Genomic DNA, 22209 nt, shown 5'->3' with positions numbered 1-22209 from the left:
GTAACTCTTGAAACTTTTCTCAGTATCTGGGTAGTTGGAGGGATGATACACACACACACACACACACACACACACACACACACACACACAGAAAGAGAGAGAGAGAGAGACGGAGACCATAGGGTGAGTTGAATAGGAAGGGATCATACCTAAAAGAATAAAATTAAGGGATGAGAGAGGAATATATTGAGAGATGAAAAGGAGAAATGGAATGCAGCAAATTATCTCTCATAGAAGAGGCAAGAAAAAGCTATTCCAATGGAGGGAAAAAGGGGGGAGGTGAAAGGGAAAAAGTGAAACTTACTCTCATCACATTTGGCTCAAGGAAGGAATAACATGCACACTCAATTTGGTATGAAAATCTATCTTACACTACAGGAAAGTAGGGAAGAAGGAGATAAGCAGGGTGGAAGGGGTGATGGAAGGGAGGGCAAATGGGAGGAGGGAGCAGTTAGAAGTAAACAGTCTTGGGGAGGGACAAGATCAAGAGAGAGAACAGAAGAAATGGGGGGCAGGATACGATGGAGGAAAATATAATTAGTCTTACACAACATGACTATTATGGAAGTCATTTGGAAAACTACACATATATAGCCTATATTGAATTGCTTGCCTTCTCAGTGGGGATGGGTGGGGAGGGAGGAAGAAAGAGAAGTTAGAACTCAAAGTTTTAGGAATGAATGTTGAGAATTGGTTTTGCATACAACAGGGAAATAAGAAATACAGGTAATGGGGTATAGAAATTTATCTTGCCCTGCAGGACAAAAGAGAAGATGAGGATAAGAGAAGGGAAGGGTGTTAGAAAGGAGGGCACATTGGTAGAATGAGTATATATGTGTATGTTTATAGATATCCATGTATATGTATATATATCCATCTTTAATTGTAGCCTTCTTCAGGGTGGGGACAGGGAGGGAGAGAGAAAAAAATAAAAGTAATTAAGTGAACAGCAGAGAACAAAAGAAAATCTAGAAGGAAGCAAAGAAAAGCTGGGTAGCTTTGAAAACAATGTGTAGTATTTATTAGATAGATTTTCTTGAAATGAAAATTTATCACCTTATATTGAATCCTATTTTGTGTTCTGCCGTACATGGAAATGTTCTTCCTCCTCTCCTTTTCTTGTGCATTTAGATTTAAAATAAATGAAAAATTAAAAAAAGGAGTAGAAGCATCTATGATTAAAGTGGCAATTAAATGGGACATATTTAGGACTGGGGCAAAAGGCAGGTCTGATTGTTTTGAACTCATCCTTTGTCTTCAAGAAAACTCCCATGGATGATAATATTCTGTCTTTCTCCTACCGAGAGACTGTATATAAAAAGCCAAAGATATCTTGTTCCTTAATGTTACATTTATCATTTCTGCTTAATTAGCTTTTAATTTACCAGTTACATAAAATGATTTATTCTAATTGCTCTAGTTTAAGTGTTTTATTACCTATGAATGGCAAGAAAGTTGCAAGAAAGAGATGGGGAGTAAAGTAAATGGTATATTTCATTTATAGAAAGAATAAGAACAGAGGCACAGGCATTCTGTTTAAATTGCCAGGATTCTATCCTAGCTGGCGGTTCCTGAGTCAATTGAGAGAGAATCTTATGGATTGTGATATTTTATGAAATTCCAGTTGAATTGTCAAGAGAATTCCTCTTGACAAAAGTCTGAGTTATGGGTAACAAAATTTAAATGGTTGAAAGGAAACTGTATGAATAATGAAGAAATAATTTTTCTTTCAGAGACACGCTTCAGGAAAATTCAACCCACTTTGCTCACTACTTAGTCTACTCCTGACTGAGGAGTGAAGTGCAGGCATTGACTAAAGAAAGGTTATGTTCTCAGAGACAGTTGAAGAGAGCAATTGGGAATTTTGATATATTTGGTAAGTTTTATTTTATGATTTCTTGAAATATGGTGTCGAGATTGATTTTCTAGCCATGGTCTTCAGGGAGTATGATGATTCTTAAATGATTTCTCCTTGATTTGTTATCCAGTGAGTTGCTTTTGATAATAGGTACTTTACTTTTTCTTTAATTTTAATGGTTTTTTAATTTTATTGTAATATCTCCTAAAGTCAATGAGTTCTGTTATTCCACTCTAATTTTCAGGAAGTCAGCTGTTGAGGTAAGGTTTTGTAACTTTTCCCCTAAGGTATTTATTCTCCTTCTAATTCTTTCTCCTAACACTTTTATTTCTGTTTCCTTTCCCTTTCTTTATTTCTTCCATATATCCTTGTAGTCCTGTTGGCCAAACCGTGTTTTTTCCTCTGAGGCTCCATTTGTAGAATTAGTTTCTTTGTCTGGGTCAACTTCTTGGCATTTCTAAAGTATTTCTTAATTGTGAATAATGTTTTAGTCTGAAACCAAAACAGAAAAGAACCAAAAACATATCATAAACTTAAACATTGGAACTTAAATACAAAGTTAAAAAGAAAAAAAAAGAATGTCAGGTGCATAGCAGAACATGAGAGGATACAGTAAATTTTCATTTCAATAAAGTCTGTATGATAAATATTTATGTTGAAAATTGTTTATCTTTTCTTTGCTTCCTTGTGAGTTCTTTTGTTCTCTGAGGTACGCTTTTTTACTTTGTTCTTTTTTCCCCTTCCCCTTCCCCTCCCAGAAGGCTATAATGTAGTTTAGATATATTTCTCTATAGCTATAGATATATACATACACATATACATATATATATATATATATACATATAGACATACACTTTCCCAAGCATATTCTACTCCTGATCTTTTTTATGTTTGTACATATCTTGTTTCCTATCCCTCCTGCCTCCTCTACTTTACTTCTACCCACTACCTTGCCCTTCTATCATTTGCCTTCCCCCCTTCAAGGATACCTCCCTTTATCCTCCCATTTCCATAAATCTAAACACCCTTCTATATCCCTCTTTTACCTATTCCCTCCCCCTCCTCTCTAAATATCCCTCCCTTGTCCTCTACTCCCTCCCTATGCCCCTACCGTTGTATTTCTTCTGAATTTAGAAGACTTTTATACTCTTCTAAATCTATGTGTATTGTTCCCACTTAAACCCATTCCTGATGGAAGTAGGTTACCAGAACTGCTAACCCTTCTCCCCATCTAATTCCTCTGAATTGATTCCTCTTCTTGCACCTGATTCGTATAAAATATCTTTTTAGCTATTCTTTATGGTTTTACTTTTTAAATTCATATCCTACTCAGGTTTTTCCCAATCTTATTTATGAGCTACCCAATTATTAATAAGAATCTTAGACATACATTATATATATATATATATGCATACATATATATATATATATATATAGTAAACAATCTGTCATTATGATCAGTCTTTGGTATATACCTTATATTTCTCTTAGTTCTTGTATGTCAAATCCATATCATATTATATTATATTATATTGTATTATATTCAGGATTTTTTTAAAACAAAGTCTAAAAAGTCTGAGAGTTTATCAAATGTCCATTTTTTTTTTCATTCAGGATAATACTTAACCTTGCAGGGTATGATATTTTCAGCTGGAGCCCAAGTTCTTTTGCACTTCTATATATTATGTTCCAAGACCTGTGGTCTTTTAATGTCTCTGCTGCTAGGTCTTGTGTGAATCTAATTGAGGTACCACCATATTTAAATTGTTTTAATTTTGATGCTTTTAATATTTTATCCTTGAGCTGAGGGTTTCAGAATTTGATTATGATATTCCTATGGGTTTTCCTCATAGGATCTCTTTTAAGTGGTGATCAATGAATTTTCTATTTCTACTTCCCCCTCTTGTTTTAAAGCTTTAGGACAATTATTTAAATTATTTCTTTTATTATTGTATCAAGATTCTTTTTTTGATCATAACTTTTGGTTAGTCCAATTATTTTTATATTTTCTCTTCTTGATCTATTCTCCAAATCTGTTGTTTTTCTTAGAAGATGTTTCACTTTCTCTTCTACTTTTTTCATTATTCATATTTTGGTTAATTATTTCTTGATCTCATAATTTCACTGACTTCACTTTGCCCAATTCTAATTTTCTTTTTTTTTTAGGTGATATCATCTCTATTTTATTTTATTTATTAATTATTTGTTTTCAGTTTTCCACAATCACTTCCATAAGACTTAGATTTTTTTTCCCCTCCCTCCCTGAGATGGCATGCAATCTTATGTGGTTTCTATGCATACATTCTTATTAAGCACATTTTCACATTGGTCATGTTGAATAGGAGAATTAAAATGAATGGGAGAAACCATGAGAAAAAACAAAACAAAAGAAAACATAACACAAGAGAAAATATTCTGCTTCATTCTTTGTTCCAGTTCCATAGTTCTTTCTCTGAATGTGGATGACATTTTACCTCAAGTCCTTTAGGAATGTTTTAGGTCCTTGCATTTCTGTGAAGGGATAAGTCTGCCAGAAAAATTTCTTTCACACTGTGGTCATTGCTGTGCACAAAGTTCTCCTGGTTCTGCTCCTTCCACTCAGCATCAGTTCATATAAGTCCTTCCAGGCCTCTCTCAAGTCTTCCTGTTCATCATTTCTTATAGCACAATAGCATTCTACTACATTCATATCCCACAACTTGTTCAGTCATTCCCCAGTTGATGGACATCCCAGTTCTAATTTTTAAGCTGTCATTTTCTTCCTTAAGATTCTGGATTTCCTTTTCTAATTGGATGACTTTCCTTTCATAACCTTCTGACTTTTCTTAGATTATTCTTTTTTTTTTTTTTTAGTTTTTCCTCCATCTCTGCCATTTGGTTTTTAAACTCTTTTTAAAGATCTTCTAGGAATTCTTTTTGGGCCAGTGACTATTTGACATTACTCTTTGGGGCTTTCTTTACTTCAATATCTTTCTCTGAAGATGAACTCTGGTCATCTCTATTCCCATAATAGCTTTCTATGATTGGATTTTTTCTCCTTTGCCTGTGCATTGTTTTGTGGTGATAGCTTCATTTTTGTAATCTCTTCTAGCCCTGGGGTATGGGAAATCGTGCCTTTTGCCCCAGATCTTCAGTTCTCCCCTCTAGCCTGGAACCAAAGCCAAACCGCCAATCTCCTGTATGTGCCTGCAGCCAGAGGCTTTCTGCCCAATTGCTTCTGCACTCACTGGGCTTGTGCTGGATCCTAAAGCAGGTCAGGTGTTCCTTATCAGCAGTATCCCTCAATCTTCCCATGCTCAAATGCCCCTCACTATCCTGGGGATAAAAGTTCCAGTGACTGAGGTGGAGGCAGTCTCCCAAGCCAAATAACCCCAGGGCCTGCTGCTGGTTGTTTAAGCAGCTTGCCCCTAGCGGTTAAAGTGGAACCTAGCCTGGAGTTGTTTGGTCTTCGGCAAGAAAGGAGGAACACACACAGCCTGGAGTTGTTATTCTTTTCACTGACCAAAACTCTTCCTGCCGATTTTTCTTCTGACCTTCTCAAATTGTCCCAGGAAGACCTGGGTTGTGCCCCAATTGTTGCTTATCTTCACCCCCACTTTATTTGCCCTAAGGTACTATTTTAACACTTTAGTGGGGGAAAATCTTAAGTGCTTGGAATTTTCTGACCTACTCCACCATCTTCCCAGAATCCTCTTCAACTGCTGTAATGTTTAAGAAAAGTGGTGGATATGTTGAAATTTATTAGGGAATATAAAAATAAAAAATCTAAACTTTTCAAATAGTGCTTTTTGTAAGCTTATAGAATTTATATAACTAAAGTTATTCAAGCTTAAAATAGCACTAAGACTTTTGGGACATGTTTGGGACATGTATATACAGTATTTTCTGGATTTGCTATTTGGTAATTTTGTTACATTGAAAAATGAGGATAATATGACAAAACTCTTTCTTGGTGATGCCATGCTGATTTCTGTTTCTAAATTCCCACAAACCATTTCTTTAATAGTATACTCTAGAATTCTGGCCAGTAATCAAAGTTGAGTCAACTGGCCTGAAGCTTGAAGCTTCCCTCTTCCACTTTTTAAAATTGGGACATTTATTTATTTTTCCAGGAGAGTGGCACCTCTCCCGTTCTTCATAATTTTTCAAAGACCGCTGATATTGGCCTAGTAATCTCAATCGCAGGTAATTCAGTATTCCAGGACATGGTTTATCCATGTCTGGTGATTTGAACTCATTGAAGGCAACCACCTTTCTATGTCCTAATTTATCTTGGATTTGAATTTTCTGCTAAACATTTTGTTCTGTGTTTCCCAGTCTGAAGATCATTCTCTTTGATAGGGAAAAGAAAAGTCAGATGAAAGCTGAAGAACTTTTGTCTGCTCTCTCCATCATCTGTCATCATCATCATCATCATCATCATCTTCATGACAAAGGCCTCCATGCAGCTGTCTTGGTTCTTTTTTGATCTTCCTCTTGTGCCCCAAGATAGCTTAAAAAAAGGGTCCTTTTTGTTGTTCTTAGCATTTATTGTAGCTTCTGCTTGTTATGGTCTATAGTGCCCTTAATATTTTTCTTAGAAGACTGTCGCTTTTCTGTAAGAATTTTCAGTAACTGACCCTTGATTATATATTTTACATATATATACATATATGTTTATCAATCAGCTTAAATTTAAATATATGTGTGTTTAATACACATTAAAATTAATTAATGTAATTAATATGTATTTGGATACATATACATAAATTTAAATTTGAATTAATTAATGAATTCCACATACCGTCACAGCTATCTCTTTGGGATGCTTCTTTTATTTTCTTTGCCTCTTCCTCTACTGGAATCACATGTATTGTGTCACTGGAATTAAATTCTTGACAAGCATCCTGTCCCCTTGAGCTGATTCTCTTTATTAAGTCTCAGGTTGGATAGGGCATTCAGAATGCTAGAGTTGAAATCCTAGCACATTTTATCAGTTGTGTGACTGTGGTGAGGTCATTTAACCTCCTTGTGTAATCGGAACAATTAAACATATCTCAGGCTTGTTGTGAGCATTAATTAAATGAGGTAATATATGCAAAGTACTCAAAGTCTTAGGTGCTCATATAAATGTCAACTATTAGTTGACCTAATTTTTTTCTCTGAATTCTTTGAGATAGGATCTTCCTCTCAATCTGACTATCAGACTATGCCTAACATATCCCCTAAACCTAAGATGGTTTGGTCCCCAAAATTCCCTGTGACCTTTCCTTCAGCAGACTATTATAACTGAGTCATTTGAATCACATATAGAATGGCAGTTTCCCTTCTTGTGTCTTCCACTTTAAATGAATGAAAGTATTATTACATCAATAATTGCTCAGTTGTTCTTAGTTGAAAAGTAATTATAGTAGATATTCCTATTACTACTCTATCAAGAACTCATTTTTCATTTCTTAATTAATTAGTGGTCTGTGGTACATTCCTGGGAAAGATGTGTGTTCATCCTTAGTTGCCGAAGAAGACCATGCCATCAGAGAAATGATGACATGACTTGCACTTGACTTTGTTTTGAGGGAGGGAGGGCTGTGCAGGTCACCAGCCTCACTTCTCCTCCTGAGCCATCTGAATCCAGTGACCAGATATTCATCAGGATGACTGGAGATGACCCAGGATGAGGCAATTGGGGTTAAGTGACTTGCCCAAGGTCACGCAGCTAGTGAGTATCAAGTGTCTGAGGTGATTTTTGAACTCAAGTCCCCCTGACTCCTGCCCTGGTGCTCTATCTACTGCACCACCTAGCTGCCCCTTCCTGAGAAAGGAATGAAGGAGGGAATAAGCATTTGCATAATGTCTACTATGTGCTAGGTACTTTTCAAAAATATTAACTCCTTTGATTATCACAACTTCATGAAGCAAGTGCTATTGTCATCTTCATTTTGAGTTGAGAAAATGGAGGCACTTATGCCTAGGGTTGTACAGATAGTAAGTGTCTAAGGCTGGATTTGAATTTAGATCTTTCTGACTCCAAGTCCAGTGCTCTATTCACTGTTACTCAGTTACCTCCTATCACAGTATTGCTACATTTTCTCTAAATTTGAACAAATCATCACCCTATCTCATGTATCTAGATCTTCAGCTACATACCTAGCTCTCACACACCTAGAAAGTCTCTAAGTCTATAAGACAGAGGGAACCTTTTCCTCTCTCTGTTTTCTATGTTAGTCAATAGACCCCTTTCAAATCTTGTGAGAAGTTCAAGTTGCTTAGGTTACTTTATATTATTATTTCGTAGTGTGCCTTGTCAAAGAAAACAAACATACTGATTTGGAGCTCTTTCTACAAATTTGAGAGATAATCTTGTGATTGTGTTTGTGAAGCCCTTGTATTCAAGACTTTTTCTGTGGGTTGAATTATTTTAGAGTGCGGAAGGAGGAAAAAAAAATCAAACAGTAATCCTCTGTAGCCAGACTAATCCCAAAAGGGAAAGGACTTGTTCATAGTCACACAGCTATTCAGCAGCAAATTCCGGATTTGAACTGAGAACCGTGGATTCTAAATGCAGTGTTTTCTTCATAACAATAGGTTGCCTCCTTGTTGGTTATATGAAATAGACAAGTAGAGTGATTTTTTCAAAAGTTATTTTCCATTAGCATCAAATGCCGTATTTTTTTTCAATGAAGTCATAACTAAAATTTGAAGGAAGACTCTTTGCCCACTAGGGCACCATAAGAGTGTTACCTAGCAACGAGTATAAAGAAACCTTATGTGATTTTTAAAAAAAGTAGTCACAACCATAAGCCATTGAACTTTAAAACTTCTGTGAGTTGAAACAACAGTCAAGGTTACCAAAGAAACCAAAGAAATATCTTATTTCCCCTGGAAAAAACGTAATAGTAACTTGTTGACCATGAGACCTTCCTCTGGAATGAACAATAAAGAGGATAAAGTAATCTAGCAGAAGAGGAGTTTTTCACAGTATATTTTTCTTCTTTTGTTGTTGGTTATTTTGAAAATCTAACCTCTATTCTGTTTTCTTTGATGGCTTCATTTCCCTACCACTGCTCCTTATATATATCTCTCTCTTTGCCTATCACATTCTTTTTCAACACTTTCCTCCATTAATTTGTTTCTAGTCATTCTTTTTTTGCTTTCTTATTTCTGATTAAAGTATGTTATTATAGATCTTTCTTTTGGTTGCCAGTCCACCCACTTTATTTCTTCTTCCTGGAATTATTTACAAATGCAATAAAATGATATTGTTACATAAAACATGTACTGACTCTAGGAGAAAGGAAAAAACCCACCTCTTCTTTTATACCTCTTTCTCATTTCTTTTTTAAAATCTGTATGACATTCTTTTTTTTATTTCTCTTGTGAGAATGTTCCAAATTGAAAAAAAACCCCACAATGAATAGAACTTATAGCAGGTAGATTATCATTTCTAATTCATTCATTCATTTCTTCAATCTGTCATATATTGTGACTTTATAATAATGGTCTAGGCTTGATGGGGTGCTTGGGTACATGTGTTTGGGCCCCAATTCTAAAATCACATTTGTCTTTAAAAATCACATTTCTCCCTAGCCTCAAAATACCATCCCAGGCAGTTTCTCCCCAGCCCAAGGACACAGCCTGCCCACCAACAACTGTTATCTCCTTTCCTGATACAGCAGCCAGCTGCACCCATAGAACTTATTAGTCTGAACCAACTATATACTGACTGAACTGGCTGTGCACTGGGTCATAACAACATTCACTACTCACTGACCAATCATATGTATCCTAGACTTAGATGTACGTATACTCCCTTACATTTATCTTGTCTAGGAAGACATTGATGAGAGCAGCCTGGTATTTCTGAGCCAGCCCTGACTGTTAGGTGACTTAGTGATGTTTCAGGCCTAAAACCATACTTCCAGATAGCTCAGTAAATGCCCAAAGTGCATGTTCCTTTAAGAGCTAACCACCTCTTTACCACTTCCTAATCCTGCCCTGAATCACCTAGTCAGCATATTTGGCACTTGCTTCACTATAGCATATCCTATATAAACCTTACCTGTGCCCTTCTAATGTTGCACGGTCCCTAAAAACTCTTGCCCTCTGAAAAACATAATAAATCTTTACTTTGACCTCAACAATGCTTGAGTCCATGAATTCTTCTCCAGGTGACCTGCCCCTCGTACCTTGGTCTTCATGAGAGTCTCACAGCCCACTTCCAGCCTTCATCAGGCTGGGCATTCATTTACATGTTTCAAATTAAAATGGATTCATATTGTAGAGGAAAGAGAACTGGAAATTAGTCCCAGGGCTTCTAAAACCTTGGGTAAATCACTGAATTCTCTGGTCTTTACCTTATTTATCGATAAAACATAAGAGAAGTACTTTGGTATAGTAGGTAACAAGTTGCACTTGAACCCAGGAAGTTCCATCTTTGATACGTAGGTCATTTGTATGATCCTAAGCAAGTCATTTAACCAACCTCTCACTAACACTGTTGTAGAGAGGGTGCTGACTTGCATTGGAAGAGGGAGTTTCCATATCTGGGAGTTCCCTGTACTAAAGAAATTATAGGCCTAGTCCTTATCTCCAGTCCCTATCTGCAAAATTAGAGAGGATAACTTCTTAAATATTTAATGTCCCTTTTTGCTATAAAATTACAGAATGCTCTAGTTCTATAAAAGGTTTCTTGTATGCTAAGTGGAAAAGTAATGAAAGACAATCAACCCTGATCTCACTGGGTCAGTGTAGGTAGGCAATAGGATTGACAAACATTGTCTGTAGCTTTTCTCCTCTCTTTGGTTGAGAGCTCCAGCAGGTCTTATGCATGAGTGCAATGGGGAGCCTTTGCATCTGAATTCACATCCATCAAGGTCATGGAAACAGGACCTTTACCTCCGAAGATGTGAATGCAGCACAGATAGACACTAACTGTGTAGTATCTTTTTGTAGGAGAGATGTGTTTCTTATGACTGTCAACTGCCATGTTGATTCCTTGGTTGCAATGTGAGTGAATGAGAGCCTCAGCAGATGTGGTAGCTTTCTAACAGAGAGAATTCTGGAGAAATTAAAGACAAGAGTTCATGAGTACCTGACTTGGCTGAAAAACTCTTCTATACATGTTGTTGTTGAGTTGTTTCAGTTGTGTCTGACTCTCTATGACACCTTCTCAGGTTTTCTTGGCAAAGACAGTGGAGTGGTTTGCCCTTTCCTTCACCAGGTCATTTTACACATGAGGAAACTGAGGCAAATGAAGTTCAGTGATTTGCCTAGGGGTACACAATTTATAATTTTGTGAAGTTGGATTTGAACTTAGGTCCTTGTAACTCAATACTCAGCTTTGTGTACCTCCTCAGTACCACCTACCTACTCAGTACCTCCTCAGCATTGTCTTCCTTCTGAATGGAGGACTGGAAGGTGAAATAATAAGTAAATTGCTTCCAAAGCTTCTTTTGGTAGAGGGCTCAGAATTTTCAAGTAACTTAATTTTCCATCAGTTGCTGTGCTTGATTTCAGCTCCATGAACACCATGCCCTATTCCCCAGGTACTCTCTGGTTTAAGCCATACCCCCCCCCCCCTTTGAATTTTCTTTTGTCTATTGCCTTCCCCCATTAGACTATAACCTCCTGGAGGGCAGAGAATGTCTTTCTTTTTTCTTATTTGTATCTCCAGTACTTAGCAGATTGCCTGTCATATAGTAGATGTTAAACAAATTTTTGTTGACTATTGATTATTGAAGCTTGGATTTTTTTGCCTTCTACTTGCCTCATGGACCTGATTGTGCTCCTGGTTTTGACTGAACTTCTACATTGGACAGGACTACTATTTTAGGCCCATTCAGTTTTCCATGATTGGCTAGGGATCTTGGCTTCTGTTTCAAACATTGCTACTAGGCAGTGAGGTAAAATATTGATTCTGAAGTTAGAATATGTGCTTTCAAATCTTTCCTCTGATATGTGACCCCAGGCAAGGCATTAACTTCTCTGAGTCTCATTTTCCTTATCTGTAAAATCAGTAGTAGTCCTCTAGATGGCATAGTAGAAGGATGGACCTGCTCTAGCTCTACCCCCATAACATATAAAATACTTGTAAAAAATGACTCTAAACAAATTATAGAGCAGCAGAAGCCATAAAATGAGAGTGAAAGAGATTTCCAGCCCAAGACAGCCTGGAAGGTCAACAGGAAAGGTCTATCGCACTGGGCTCAGAGCGAATTGCAGCCCAACCTGGGTTGTGCAGCAGGACTGGAGCAAGCTTCAGGGTGAAGAATCATGGGTAGTAGCTGTGGTTTCCAGATTTCTCAACCTACAAACTCCAAAGACAGCTTCAAAGGTCAGGAAGAAAGTTCTTTCACCTGGGTGAGAAGGGAACCTGGTCTGGCCCCATACCTGGCCCTAGGGTGGCAGCAACATGCACTTTTGGAGCCCTCAGCCTAAAGATGGTGCAGTTGATCTGGATCTCAGCCCTGAGTGGTGGTCCTGGGGTGAGGAAAAGCTCTGGCTGCTGTGGTGGAGCTGGTGGAGGCTCTGGAGAGGGAATTCTACTCGCAGTTCTAGGGCACAAAAGAATGCTTGTGGTTCCTCACACACCAGAGCTCAGGCCAGGAGAGGAATAAACTCCTCTCCCTTGATTGTGCTACCTTGGAGGAATTGAGAATTTACAGGTCCCCAGAGTGTACCCTCCACTTGACAAAAGACTCAACAGCCAAGTAACTGGCTAGGAAAATGTCCAAAAAAGGGGGAAAAAATAAGACCCTAGAAGGTTACTTTCTTGGTGAACAGGCATTTTCTTCCATCCTTTCAGATAAGAAAGAACAAAGAGGAAGACATAAAAATCAAGGCTTCTACATCCAAAACCTCCAAAGTAAATATACAATGATCTCAGGCCATGGGAGAGCTCAAGAAGGATTTTGAAAATCAAGTAAGAGAGGTGGAGGGAAAATTGGGAAGGGAAATGAGAGTGATGAAAGAAAATCATGAAAAACGAGTCAACAGCTTGCTAAAGGAGGCCCAAAAAAATGCTGAAGAAATTAACACTTTTAAAAATAGACTAACCCAAATGGCAAAAGAGGTCCAAAAAAGCCAATGAGAAGGAGAATCCTTTGAAAAGAAGAATGAGCCAAATAGAAAAGGAGATTCAAAAGCTCACTGAAGAAAATAGTTCTTTAAAAATTAGAATGGAGCAAATGGAAGCTAATGACTTTATGAGAAACCAAGAAAATACAAAGCAAAAGCAAAAGAATGAAAAAATAGAAGACAATGTGAAATATCTCATTGGAAAAACAAGTGACCTGGAAAATAGATCCAGGAGAGATAATTTAAAAATTATTGGTCTACCTGAAAACCATAATCAAAAAAGAGCCTAGAAATCATCCTCCAAGAAATTATCAAGGAAAACTGCCCTAATATTCTAGAACCAGAGGGTAAAATAGAAATGGAAAGAATCGACCAATCACCTCCTAAAAGATCTCAAAAGGAAAACTCCTAGGAATATTGTAACCAAACTTCAGAGTTCCCAGGTCAAGAAGAAAATATTCCAAGCAGCCAGAAAGAAGCAATTCAAGTATTGTGGAAATACAATCAGGATAACACAGGATTTAGCAGCTTCTACACTAAGAGATTAAAGGGCTTGGAATATGATATTCCAGAGGTCAAAGGAGATAGAATTAAAATGAAGAATCACCTACCTAGCAAAACTGAGTATAATAATTCAGGGGAAAAATAATAGTGTTTCAATGAAATAGAGAATTTCCAAGTATTCTTGTTGAAAAGACCAGAGCTGAATAGAAAATTTGACTTTCAAATACAAGAATCAAGAGAAACATGAGAAGGTAAACAGTAAAGAGAAGCCTTAAGGAACTCATTAAAGTTGTACTGTTTACATTCCTACTTGGAAATATGTTATTTGTAACTCATGAGACCTTTTTCAGTATTGAGGTAGTTAGAGGGAATATATTTAAATATATATAAATAAAAATACATATATATATATACATAAATACATACATATGTAGGTGGGTGTGGGTATATATATGTATGTATTATATATGTGTAGATATGTATATGTGCATGGATGTATGTGTATGTATGTATGTGTGTATATATACATATATATGTATATATATATAACATATATATATATATATATATATATATATATATATATATATATATATATATATATATATACACACATAGAGGGCACAGGGTGAGCTGAATATGAAGGGAGAATACCTAAAAAAATAAAATAAAATTTACTGTGGAATGGAATGTACTAGGAGTAAGAGAAAGGGAGAGGTGGAATGTAACAAATCATTTCACATAAAAGAGGGAAGAAAGAGCTTTTACAGTCGAGGAGAAGAGAGGAGAGATGAAAGGAAATAATTGAGCCTTACTCTCATGGGATTTGGCTTAATGAGGGAATAACACACGCTCGATTGGATATGGAAAGCTATTTTACCCTGTAGGAAGACAAGGGGGAAGGGAATAGGAGAGGGAAGATAATAGAAGGGACAGCAATTTGAGGAAAGGTATAATCAGAAACAAACACTATTGTGGGAGTATAAGTCAAAGGGGAGAATGGAATAAATGAGGGGCAGGATAGGACAGAGGGAAATGAGGTTAGTCTTTTACAATATAACTATTATGGAAGTGCTTTGCATTGTTACACATGTATGACCTATATTGAATTGCTTGTTTTCTCAATAAGGGTGGGTGGGGAGGGAGGGAGAGAATATGAAACTCAAAGCTTTAAGAAAGGATGTTAAAAATTGTTTTAGTATGCAACTGGAAATTAAGCTATACAGGCAATGGAGTATAGAAATATATTCTGCCCTATAGGAAAATAGAGGGGAAGAGGGATGGAAGATGAGTGGGTAACAGAAGGGAGGACAGACTGGAGGAAGGAGTGGATGGGGTGCATGCTGGCCTGGAGTGGGATTAGAGAGAGATGAGGAGAAAATTTTGAATTCAAATTCTTGTGGAAGTGAATGTTAAGAACTGAAAATAAATGAATTGTATATTAAAAAAATAAAAACTAATTAAAATAAAAAAATGAGCAGTTCCCTAAAGACCTAGTTCTATGAACCGGATCCTTTTGTTTTAGGACCTGTGTCTAGTCACTGACCTTACCTCTAAGTCTATTATAATTCTGCCCTCGTCTCTCATCTCTTACTTGTACCCGCACGTCCCATTTGAAACTTTCCCCTTTGTTTCCCTATTTCAGGTAGGGTAGGTTATTTTTTATAGCTATGGTGCCTGCCAAGTCCTCACAGTGGTTTTGTAAACATGAAATCACTCCGTAAACATTTGAAATATGACCCATGCTGCTTTATGGGAGATGATACCTAATTTCCCAGGCAGTGAAAATATTCCTATTGAAACACAGCATCAAGTAAGGATGGTACATTTAAAACACACTTAAAAAATATTTGGTTACTCATATTACCAAGACCACAAGGTGAGTGAAATAATGTTAGGGAAAAGAAATAGGTGTTATTCATTTGTATTCAATCATATCTTTTATTTGCAAGGCATTTTTTGGGATTCCAGTTGCTCATGTGAAGCGTAAACATTTCATCCTCTGTAGTGTTTGAAGCTGGAATAATGAGCAGTTCAGTGGCAGGCAGGGATATGTCTAGGGAGTGTGAGTGAGCATCTGCAAACAAAGAGATACTTTGGAATGGCCAAAATGTGTTTTGGTGTGGTCCTTTTCAGCCGAACCATGTTAAAGTAGACAAAGAAGGTATTTCTTCAGTTCCTTGTTTCAGTGGGATAGACACAGGGGGAATGATATATTTGTCCCAGAAAGATTCTAAGTAAAATAAACATTCTGGTAACATTTGGAGTTTTTTTTTTTTGATGAAAGAATCTCTAAGTACTCAGACCTCTGTTATAGTATTTTCTCTCTCACTGAAGTAATAGGTCAGAGGGGCAGGATCACTGTCTCAGATCCTTTGTGAGGAGAGCTTAAGGTTAAAGCAACTCCCTTTGGTCTGAACTTTCTTAGTTTTATTGATTTAAGTCAGACTCTTGGGGTTAGACTCTTTTCTTGATGTTTGCAGATTTATTCATTGAACTCCCCACACATCTGGATGAGAATATACTATCTGCCCCCTGGAGGAAATGGTTAAATGAATCGCTAAAGCACAAAATGTTCCTGTTAAATTGCTTACATATTTTATCAGATGCAGATGAATATGAATTATTTCACATCAAACAGGAGAGTTTGAATATTTATTTCTCCCTTTACCCCAGAAATTTCTCTCCTCTGATTAGATTGTTGTGGAAACAGGGTTTTAGGACACCATATTATAGTGGGATGTTACTGCATCATTTAATAGATCATTTTAATTCATGGTGAATTAAGGCTTGCAATCATTAACCTGATTGTTATTCCCTTTATTGTACCTTGAAACATCAACAACACTGTCATCATTGTTGAATCCACCTATCAGGTTCCAAGATATATTAAATTAGGGTTTTCTTTCCATGGAGGTATGCTTTTCATCCTCCTAGTAAGCTGTACTCATTTGTATTTCAGAGGTCATCAAATTTACCTAAAATTGAAGCTACATTTCCACCATCCATTGCACATGTCCACCATCCTTGGAAATGTTAATTAACATAAAGTTTCTCTTTCCTATAGCCCATCATTTGTATCAAGGTGTGAAATTTCTTGGAAAAAATGGACACAATGATGCAAAAGCTACTTTAAAGTTGAACCAAGCTTATTAGTTTCTCACACTTTGTGTGGCTCTGCCAAATTGATTCTAGCTGTGAAACTGAAGGAGCACAGAATCTGCTCAAAATCTCTATTAGATGAGGGCTCAGGACCAGAGGAAGTGTGAATCAGCAATACGTTGTGGTTTAATCTATTTATCATTTCCCCCTCTTTGAAGTTAAGCATTTAAAATAAAACAACAAAAAACCCCCCCAGTTTGTCAGAATGACTATAAACATTGTTAACTAAGTAATATTTCCTCTGCATCCTCTGCCCCTCTCTGACAGAAATGGGAGGGAGTAGGTGTCATTGATTAAATTGGTGACCCAAACTGACTTCACCTTCATATCTAAAAAACCCAACTTCATTCTTTCTCCTTAATGATTGCCAGGACAATGAACATCCAAACATTCAGTGTTATAGTTCAAGAAAGGAGAGACACTCTGAATCCTGGTGTCTTGTTTGTTTAAGCAGGAGTGTACTGGGGCCAGCCTGAAACATCTCTCGAGAACTGATTGTTAAATTTTCATGGTGATCATTTAGACTTTGGAAATGGGGCAAATACTACAAGTCAAGATTGGAATAATTTTTTGTATAAAGTGAGAAAGAAAATGTTAATAATGAAGATTAGGTGGTTGTCAGATATTTACTAGCATACTCCTGAACAGGAGAGGCCACAGTGTATCATCGGAGCATGTAGAGAAATCAATTTCTTTTCAAAGCTTTTCAAGAAAATGGAAAATTGCTTTCTTTTTTGAGCAGGTGAAGTTATATTGGACGGTAGACTATATGTATTCTTGAGATTTCCTTAAGCCTGAGAATTCTAGTTTATAATGAAATACATTTGTAGCTTGGAATTTCATCAAGGGAAATATGTCCAGTTCCATTTCAATGGATGGGCCAGGTCACTTTTCATTCATTAATACTAATAGGAGAAAATGAATATATTTTAAAATATGGAAATGGGGAAATTCTTGAAAGATCAGAAATCAGAATGTATTATTTTGGAGAAAAACACTTGGAATGAGGTAAAACCTCATTAAATAGAATACTCGTGAAATAATAATATGTAACACTTGTTAGTGTTTTAAGGTTTATAAAATAGTTTACACATATTATTTCTTTTGCTCCTAATAATAACATTGAGAGTAGATACTATTATTATCCTCATTTGACATATGACAAAACTGAGGCTGAGAGATGTTAAGTGCCCAGAAATCACACAGCAAAGAAGTACCTCTGGAAGTATTCAAACTCAGGTCTTGGGGTTTGCCCAGAAACTTAATTATGGATCAATCTAGGTGCAATTTTTCTAAAATCTATAAATTGACTTTTTGTCTCTAGTAAACAAACAAGAGTATTTCCCACCCTTCCTTCTGATATACATGTTTTGAAAAAGTGGTTCATACCTTGAAAACATAGCCTTCATTTTCTTACCACTCATTCTCAGCTTGTTCTCTTGCAATATGACTTGTATTCCTATGACTTCTTAGAAACTGCTCGTTCAGAGGTCATCAATTTGGCAACCTTTTAGTGACCAAATTTAATGGTCTTCTTTTAGTTCTCATAATCTGACATTTCTGAAGCATTTGACATTTTTTACTTATTAGCCATATCATTTCTCAAAAAGCAGAGGATTCAGTGCGACATTTTGGACCTGATTCTGATCAATGAGGGGAACTTGGATGAAGAAGTAGAGATGGTAGATAGAACCGTACCTAGGGTGAGGAGATAAGGGCTTTGTCCCAAGGCAGGAAATTTTCCCTTGGTTGGAAAATTTAAAGGACCCCTGACAAGTAATGATATTTCTCATAGCAAGGAGGAAGAGATACTTGGTAGGATGGGGAAGTACCTGATGGTAGGATAGAACAGAACTATGGACAGATGGAACTGACAACTGGCTGATGAGAAGGGAGACTTGAAAAGGTTGTCATTGGAGGAAAAATCTGTCTTTTTTCTTTGGACAGAGGTCAAGGCTTCCTCCCTGTGCTTTAGAACTAGTAACCTCAGTGTAAATAGCAGATACCTGGAATCATGACTCCTAAGGACAGCTCTCATTACCAATTAGATTCAGTTATTATCTCTGTGCTGATTATTCTCAAATCTACTTATCTAGCCCTAACCTCTCTCCTAATCTCCATCTTTGCACCTCCAACTGCCTATGAGACACTTTGAAGTTGATGACCTGGAGACATGGACTCCTTCTTCTCTATGCCCCTCCCTCCCTCCACCCACTTCTAAGAATTGCATAAGGAATGCCCAGAATTAACTCAAATTAATAATGAATGCTAAGAGCAACAAAGTGAGTTTCTTAAAAATTATAGAGGAAAGAGAGAAATCATATCAGAGGGTCAGTTGGACTAGAATGCTTCCTCTGGAGTTGTACCTACTAAAGTAGGGTTAGGACCATTGCTTGGAGGTAGATGGAATGCTGAGAAGGAATGGAAGTGAGAGAAGGTGATCCACTTCTTATTTTGTTGTTTTCTCTTTAAGGACAATGATATTTGCATAGAGGAGAACAGAATAAAAATAGTTTATAAAGGAGTTGAAATCAAAGATAAATGGGGACATGGTAACTGAGTACCTGGCTATCCCCAGTGATTTAAAGTTTCAGGCCTGGATGATCTACATGCAGCAAAACATTTAACAATGTCTGTTATGCTACCCTTGTGCATCAGATGGAGAAATATAGCTAGATCACAGTACAGTTAGATGTCTTCAGGAACTGGTTGAATAAATGTACCCAAAGAATAGTTAATGATTTGATGTCCACTTGGAGAGAGGTCTGTAGCAGGATGACTCAGGGATCTGTCAGATAATTTCTGGAGTATTGTGCCCAGTCCTAGGTGCCACGTTTTTGTAAGGACATTTGATGTCATTGGCACAGAGAACTTCTGGTAAAGAAAATCCTTCAACTAATACAGTTTGACCTCTTATTTGCAACTTATAGTTATCAAAATTTGCCTACAACACTAGTTCAGCGACTTGCCCAGGGTCACAGAGTTTATATGGGTCAAGGAGGGGATTTAAACATTAGGATGCCTTCTTGACTTGAGGCCAATCTACTGTGCCATATTGTTTCTCAGTTTTTAAAGCCCAATTCAAATAACACCTCCATGAAGCTTTCCCTTATTGATCCTTGACTCCCAGTTCAGTAAAGTCCTACTCTCTTTAGACATTACATATTACTTTTCATACATGTCTGTTTTGTTCTTAACATGCATTATTTTGCTTTGCAGTTATTTTGTATCTGTACATCTTTCTGCTAGGAACATAAACTCTATTCAGGCAAAGACCTAAAGAACTTTGTGTCTCTCTAAACGCTAGTTCTATTGAACTGGAACATAATAATTTTACCTTTCATTTAGGAATTGGAATGTTTATTGGTCATTAATCTGAACTTGAATGTTCATCATCCAAAATCATGCTGGATGTACATATGAGTACCCAATTTTAGGACATTTCCAGAAGGTGCCCAATGTGCCTGGCCATCTCTCTCTCTGGGTGTCTTTCTCAACTGTTGTTTGTTTTTCATTTTCAAAGAGGATCCAGGATGGCACAGGGTGATGTCTTGACTTGCACATGGACTGGATTTAAGTAAGGAAGAGTTTTCCACCTCACTCTCTCTTTCAGAATCATTGAAGTCCAGTGGAAGGACAAAAGTCATGATGACTGGTGATGGCCCAGGTTGCAGGGGAATGATCTTGGCATCTTTGATATCTGACCAAGTTCTAAGTGCTCTACAGTGCTTGCTTTACCTTCCTTTATAGTTATTCAAACAAATTGTTCTACCCACATTTGGTGTCCACCTATCCATCTATCATCAAACTCTTCTCTGAGGCTCCGCTGCTGTGCATGCTACAAATTTCTCAATTAAATAATTGATATATTATCATTTTCTTGTGCTTTTCCTCTTTTCTTCAGACTTCCTCTGAAAGTTGATTGTAGGCTAACATTAGGCTTTGGGTCTAATTGGGCTCAGTTAATGAAAGTTTTACAACGTATGAATTTAGCATCTTTCTCCTCTTCATATTAATATCCTCTTGTCATCACTTGGTGTAATTCTACTTTGTTTTGATCTATTACAATAAGACCAATGTGTGAGTAAACACCCCAATATACACAGGGAGACCTGCTACCACAGGTTCTTAAATCTGCATTTATAATAGGAAAGGCAACTTTTGAGGGTCAACATTCCCTTTAATCAAGCACATGCATCAGAGAAAATCAAAATCAAAATTTCAGAGAAATCAAAAATAAATCAACAAACATCGCTTCCAAAATGCCTGACCATTACATACATATACATGTCGACCATTATATGCATAAAAAGTTACCAGAGTCTGGCCAAAGAAATGCCTCCAGTCAGTAACCCTCAAATTAAAACCTCACCCTCAAGAGTATTTATACACTTTGTAGAGCCAGAGGGCATAATCTTCTGACCCAGTGCCTCAAAAGAAAAAGTCAAAGGTACTTGGGACCCTCCTACAAAACAATTCCTCTAATCAAGCTTCCCTCTATGGGCAGGCCCCTCAATGGGTGGGAAAGATCCTCCTTAATCACATTATTCAATTAGAGGCACTTTTAGTAAAACAAAAACAACAAAAGATCCTAATTTGACTGCCATTATAATCATCGATTTAGACCTAGAAAGGCCTTTAGGGATCATCTGTCTTTTGCTTCTTTCAAAGCTTTTGCATGTCTGTTACTTTATAAAGACTTTGCTGTGATATTTTCAGAATGGCTTCAGAGATGCTAAGACATATCAGCCCAAATGATGATTTTCAAGCAAAATTTCTTTGAATTGGTTCTAATTTGTTTATATTTTCTATGGTCCTATAAATTAATAGTTGTTTTTTTTTCATTTTGTAACTGTCCTGCAGAATTGAGAAAGCGACATAATTACCTGGTTTCAATATACCTTATGCTCTTGTTCAGTAATTTTTCAGTCATGTCTGATTCTTCATGACCCCCTTTGGGGTTTTCTTGGCAAAGATACTGGAGTTTTTCCCATTTTCTTTTCTAGCTCATTCTACAGATGAGGAAACTGAGGCAAACAGGTTTAAGTGACTTGCCCAGGGTCACACAGCTAGCAAATGACTGAAGCCAGATTTGAACTCAGAAAGATGAGCCTTCCTGACTTTGGGCTGGGAATTCTATCCATTGCCCTACCTTGCTGCCCCACCTTATGCTCCACAGCGGTTCTATTCATTTTCACAGTTAAAGAAACACCTTCTCCATAAAATGGAGGAGCAGTAGGCTGTGTTCCACTGGTGATTACTTTTCAGAAATTTTCATTCAAGTAGCTGTTTTTTGCCTCTTGTTCTTTTATGAATTTTACAGAAAAGTGAAAAGTTGGTTTACTCCATGTCTAAATGAATTACGAGATGTAGAATTTTCTGTGTGACATACATTTTTAAGATTCTCACAACTATCTGAATGTAGTAGGATCAATCCACAAACCAGTCAATAAACATTTATTAAGCCCCTACTGTGTACAGGGCACTGTCCTAGAAACTCAGAACACAAAGACAAAAATGAAACAATACCAGCCCTCACGAAACTTACGTTTTATTGGGGGAGACACGATGTACGTAAAAATATACATACAAAATAACTAGAAAGTAATTTTGGGGGGAAAGAGAGGAAG

General features: G+C 36.9%; 1 long non-coding RNA gene across 1 annotated transcript in view; it reads left to right on the top strand.

The window, feature by feature from the left end:
• Positions 1-1733: 1733 nt before the first annotated feature.
• The window catches only part of LOC140497187 (uncharacterized), a 45920-nt gene continuing 25444 nt past the window's right edge, over positions 1734-22209 (top strand). The window contains exon 1 of the long non-coding RNA XR_011964563.1: positions 1734-1876. This is a non-coding gene — a long non-coding RNA (uncharacterized lncRNA). The remainder of the gene's footprint in view (positions 1877-22209) is intronic.

The sequence above is a fragment of the Notamacropus eugenii genome, chromosome 3 (genome assembly GCF_028372415.1).
Source record: "Notamacropus eugenii isolate mMacEug1 chromosome 3, mMacEug1.pri_v2, whole genome shotgun sequence".
Classification (NCBI taxonomy): domain Eukaryota; kingdom Metazoa; phylum Chordata; class Mammalia; order Diprotodontia; family Macropodidae; genus Notamacropus; species Notamacropus eugenii.
The sequence above is the reverse complement of the archived record's forward strand: the minus strand, read 5'-3'. Positions and strand labels throughout refer to the sequence as shown.